The sequence below is a fragment of the Rhinichthys klamathensis genome, unplaced genomic scaffold (genome assembly GCF_029890125.1).
Source record: "Rhinichthys klamathensis goyatoka isolate OS25496 unplaced genomic scaffold, OSU_Roscu_1.1 h1tg000232l_1, whole genome shotgun sequence".
Lineage (NCBI taxonomy): Eukaryota > Metazoa > Chordata > Actinopteri > Cypriniformes > Leuciscidae > Rhinichthys > Rhinichthys klamathensis.
The window spans coordinates 2,951,422-2,957,500 of NW_026606756.1; positions in this window are offsets into that span (position 1 = coordinate 2,951,422).

A 6,079-nucleotide genomic window follows, 5' to 3' on the forward strand; every position below is an offset into this window, starting at 1 on the left:
GATCCTTTAGAAAATCATTCTAATATGTTGATTTGGTGCTCAAGTAACATTTCGTATTATTATTGAAAACAGTTTTTTTTTGTGTAAACTGTGATACTATTTAATGATATATATGATACAAAAATCATCTGATATCTGTGTCTCTATTGTTGGAGCGATCAGATTTATTCCCATTGCTGCATATTGTTGCTAAGCTCTATATCAGAGAGAGAAAACTTCAATCATAAGCAAGATGCTAAAATAGAAAAGACACTGACTGTTGCTATACCTTATAGTCAAATTGCATTCGATGCAAAGGTAAGCATTTCCTCAGTAACCCTGAAATTACTGAGGCCCTGTTTACACCTGGCATTAAGATGTGTTTTGGTCAACACATTCTCACGAAGGAGACACATTCCCGTTTACACCTGGTGTTTTAATCCATCTCTTTTGACCACTTCTGTCCTGATTTCTTTGAGGGGAGGGTCTATGGGTGGGTAAATGTATGGGATTTTTCTTTTTAGATCTTTCGGTATAATGGGCGAAATAAACTCACACAATTTAACTATGAACGCGACCAGAGACGAAGGAAAAACACAGAGAACAGCAGCTTTCGTTTCTGCTCTAATAGCCACAAGACCCCGCCGAACGCTGTGAGCAGTTTTGGGGGTAACTCATTACAAGTAACTTGACGTAATCAGATTACTTTTTCAAGTAACTAGTAAAGTAACGCATTACTTTTTCAAATAAATAACGCAAGCTACTTTGTTTTCCCATTTATTGACTGACAGCTCTCTTGTCCCCATGTTGAGACAAATGGAAGTGCAGAGGCATTGTGTGTAAACATGATGGTTATTGTAGTTCTATCTAGACTAAATGTGAGCATGGATTTACTCATCTCACTTGCACAAAAAAGATTCAATATTCCTCAAAATGAATAAAATCAGTGAAATGCAGAATCAGAATACTATGCAAACCTTCAATAACTGAATATGTTAAATAAAACATAAATGTTTATGCATTTAATCTCACTTTATTGACCAATGTATACTTGCTTCTGACCTTCAGTTAAACCATAAGCAAAAATTACTATATATTTTTTTGTTTTTATTGGTAAAGTAAGTGTTAAACTTTTTTCTCCTGCATCCTATTCTTTTGTTATCCAGAAATGGCAGCGACTGAAAGGTTTGCTTGAGCTGCGCCCTCTACTGTACTTACGTGAATTTGCATTTCCTTCAGCCTGAGGCTTATTATTTCACTTTTGGTGTGAAAAGGTCTTTACATTTGCCCCAAAATATAATTTTTTTGTTATAAAAAAACATGTCCAGCCCATGTGCAAAAAAAGTAACGCAAAAGTAACGTAACGCATTACCTTTAACAAAAAGTAACTAAGTAACGCAAATAGTTACGTTTTAAGGGAGTGACGCATTATTGTAACGCATTAATTTTCAAAGTAACTTTCCCCAACACTGGCTGTGAGTGTGTGTAAGAAATCAGGAACGGTGAGAGAACATTGTGCTTGGAACAATTTTCGTCTTCAAACCAAACTTGGGTCTCTAGCTGACAAAGTTTAAATCCCATCTGGCTAGCGCGCTTCCTGTAATGTTTACGCATTAGGTCAGTGTGCGGAGAGTAGGCGGTTTTGTGGTTGTTCGAATGCGTTTTCAACTACCTCTGGACAAAGTGGACAAGCTCAAAACCTTTTAGACCCCGTCAACACCTGTATTTTGCGTCGACCACTTGCATACCAGGCATCTTGATACCATGTGTAAGCAGGGCCTGAAAGAAACAGTGGAAGATGTTGTACTGCTGTCTTTAGTAAATCCTCCAGTGTTCAAGATGCAATGGCCCTGTGAAAATGGGTGTGTGATCCTGATAACAGTCTCTCATCTATCTAAATATCTGCTGCCTGGATAATGGAGTTACACTAGAGTGAACTGAATAGAACAAATCCAGAGTAGACACCAGCTCAGGCTCAACTCTCAGATGGGCTTCAGACATCTTCCTTTCACACCCTCTCATTTCCTCCCTCTCTCTCAGTGCAGTCTGGAGATTGGATTTTTACAGATCACAACGGCAAGGCAGCACACTCATTCAAGTGTGCTCCCCACGAGAAATGTATCATGATCTCTCATAATATTCTGTATACGGCTTCACCGAAGCGCTGCTCCTTAAATGCGTTTGTGGTATTAATATTAATATTTATGGACTGTGAGTGAGGGCTGTCTATGCAGAATGGAAGAGCAAACTTTCATTAATTCCTATGGAGGGGAAAGTCCAAATTAATTCCAATTCTCATTTTAATGCCTTTATGCTAATGCCGGCACAGAGAGCGAGCGAAGAAGAGCCCAATGGAGAAGACGGTTCAAGTTTAAAGCTCAGAGAGATCACCAGCATTCCCAATGATGAGGACCAGACCATACTTATCACACACACTGTAGTGATGGCAAATGATACACACAATTTAAACCCAAACGACAGCTTACTCCAATGAATCTAGGCATCAGTGCTAAGCAAATTACGCTACACCACAGATACACTGCAAAGTAAATTGAAACATAAACAAAACACAGCACTCCATTCGACTCCATTATCCAATCCCTCCCCCCTCCCTCTAATAAAGAGATCTAGTGACTTTTTTGGCCACTCACTTCAGGCTGGATGAATGAGATTCTAGTCCATCCATTTCAGTTTGTCGAGCTTGCTTAACTGAATCGAGCTCAGCCAAACACAAATAGATTGCTCCTGTGCTCTCCCCACATCCCCATCCCCTTCTCTTACACCTGTGATCATTACATATTTACTGCACAGACAAGCTCACCCGGCTGCTGATAGTGGCCTATCCGTTAATGTCTGTGTTCTGGCACCTGCTGGGTTATTGTCATTAATTGAGCTCATTTGAGAAGCAGGTCCGGGCAATAGAAACGCAGGTGTGTGGGACAACTGTTATTATCCAAGTCCGAGGACTGGTCGAAAGAAGACGGATCCCTTCATCACTGGAGGTGCTGTTCCTGACGGCTGTCCATTCTTTCTACTTTTAACCCACATTAGAAGCTAATTGAGCTTTCTGATTTATTAATATCATCTATTCTACATTATTCGTTTAAAAAATGATGATAGCAGTAAGTTGTAATGTAATCTATAGATGTATTGCTCCAACAAAGTTTGACATCTCTTTGTTAAGGTTCAGCACTGAAGCTAGATTTCGTATTTTCAGGATGCCGATCTGACATTGAGAATCTCGATTAAGCAAAATAGCTAAACCCCATTCCACAAATCATTAATACTCCTGACACTGGATACTTTTCACCTGGAATCATTACATATTTACTGTTGTTTCCACCTGCTTTTAACATGATCATGATGTGGATGCATTTAAATCATGCACAATTGTGTATGGCCATTCAAGTTTAAGTTTAAGAATATGTTATTTATTGTTTTTAAAAGAAGTATCTTATGCTCACTCATTTATTTGATCAAAAATACAGTAATATGAAAAATCATCACAATTTCAAAAACTATTTTCTGTTTTTATATGTTTTAAAATGTATTCCTGTGAATTTCCAGCAGTCATTACTCCAGTCTTCAGTGTCACATGATCCTTCAGAAATCATTATAATATGCTAATTTGCTGCTCAAGTAATATTTTGTTTTAATTATTATCACAGTTGAAAATGGTTGTGCTGCTTTTTTTTCAAGATATTTTGATGAATAGAAAGTTAGAAAAAACAGCATTTATTTGAAATATAATTTTTTGTAAGGTCTTTACTGCCACTTTTGATCAGTTCAGTACATCCTTGCTGAATAATAGTACTAACATCTTAAAAAAACAAACAAAACTAAATTCCCTAGCAAGTCCTGATTTTGCCGAGTTAGACTCATTCCTCTGTCAACATAATTTTGATGATCTTGGAACAACATTCTGGTCCTAAATCTAGTCCTAACCATATCCCTACCCCTAAACCTAACCCTACCTATAAGTGATCCCTAAAATCAGAGGGAAACGATAGGTAAATACTAATGTAGAAGCACCTAACCCTGGTCGCAATCCTGAACTTGACATAAACTGTAAACTGTCAACCCTCAAATCTCATTGGTTGATAGGAATGCTGTTCTAGGATGAACAAAGATGTTGATCCGGGAACATGTTGCACTTGGTGTAATCAGGTTCTGCGAATTGCCTAACATTGGTAGCATGCTGGCTAAAGCTAATGTTAAATACATAAATGTTTGTAAAAAGCAGCCAAATTCCAGTTGTAAACACACTGACTGTACTAAGTCATTGCAAGCTCAACACTGCAATATATAGACCAATACAATTAAAAATGGCAGCAACTCTTCACTGAGGTGACACTACCATGATTAAACTGACAAACTGCATGACAATCCCCACCAATGAAATGTAGTTTGACTGTATTAACACTTATCCATCCATACATTGTGTAGACATACGAACACACACACTATCTCTTTCTGACACCCACACGCTCTCTATGTCTCACTCTCGACTTCCTCACTGAGCACATAGCAAGATTTATTCTTGTCCTGAAGAGCTGTGGCCAGAGCTGCTGGATATTTATGGTTTAATAAGACTTACATAAGTCTTGCAGGTGTGCTTTCCGTCCCACCACCAAACCTATTCACATGATTTATCGAGGGCCTTTGGATTGCGTACTGATTTAGAACCTCTCTCCCTCAAACTCTCCCTCTTTCTCTCGATGGTCGTGGGCCTGTTTGCTGCTTAAAGCTCACCATGGTTGCTCTTTCTCTGTCTGGGTTTTGGGGACAGGACCTGCCAAAATGGACTCCAGTGGTCAGACAGCAAGACTCAATCTGCTTCATTACTGAGAGTGACTGCAACACAAATCAGATTGATATACAGACAGAGTGACGGCGAGGGAATGTTGATTGTCAAATCAGAACCTAAACTTGAACGTGTGCAGATCCAGTGCAAATGAACAGCCCAAAAGACAGATCAAAATGATCGCTCCACATGCAGGTAGATGTTGGATCATGCAACGCAAACATGTCAGTAAAGTTCTCAAGACCTTCTGTGAAAACTTTATAGCAAAAACAAATAGGTTCAACTTGCTGGACCACCATTCTTTAAATGACAAAATGGAGTTTTAGACATGTGAATGTTTAAGTCAGTAAGAGAGATGAGCGGAGACAGCATCAATAATACAGGATGTCATTTAAAGCTCTGGGTTAAGGCTCCTGGGTGTAGTCTGCCCGTCTGGATGATGTATTGTTGAGCTCTGTGGAATGACAGGTGTGAATGAAGCTCGACCATATGATTTAACAATGCCACGAGAAGATCAAGTTCATCACAGCGTGTGCAGGTCCGTGAGCAAGCGAGCGAGTGAAAGGGGGTTATCAAACAGGGATGCCGTTTCACCGAATAGCCTCAGACGTACGGACACACACCTCGCTGCCAAACTTGACACACACTCTCGCCACACCTCGTCGACCTGTCCGCGGTCTCTTCCTCTTCCTCTGGGGAGCTCCCTCCATTCTCATGCAACAATGCAAAACTCCCTCATTACCATCTCCTAAATATTCATGAATATTCGGCTGGATAAGCGTGTCACCTGAAGAGTGGCCTTTTACTGTCCAATAAGCACACACATCCATCTCCCTCTCTGATAGGCCAAATAAAGGGGAACGTCCAGAGCGTGTCTCCGTGGAACGAAGAAAAAGAAAGAAAGGGAATTTTGAAATGCTAAATAAAAGGGGAGGGGTAGGACGGAGGAGGATGAATCAGTCATATTGAGTGACATTCCTCAGATCTGAGCATCTTATCCAGGGTGAAATATTCTTATCTGACGGTCATAGGATGTGACACAAACAGGAGGGGAGAGCAGAGCGGGCAGGTGATTGCAGAGAGCCGAACAGACCTTGCACTCCAGAGGAAGAGCCAAATAAGGAGAAACCTTACATTTTATTATTTTTACTATTAATGGTTTTTTTTTATGTCAAGTTTCAGCACACCCACATCACAATAGACTATATGGATACAGGATGTTATGTTTGTGAATATTAAATAAAATATAAATAAAAAAACAACAAAAAAAAACAGAGGATGCCATTTAAAATGAGC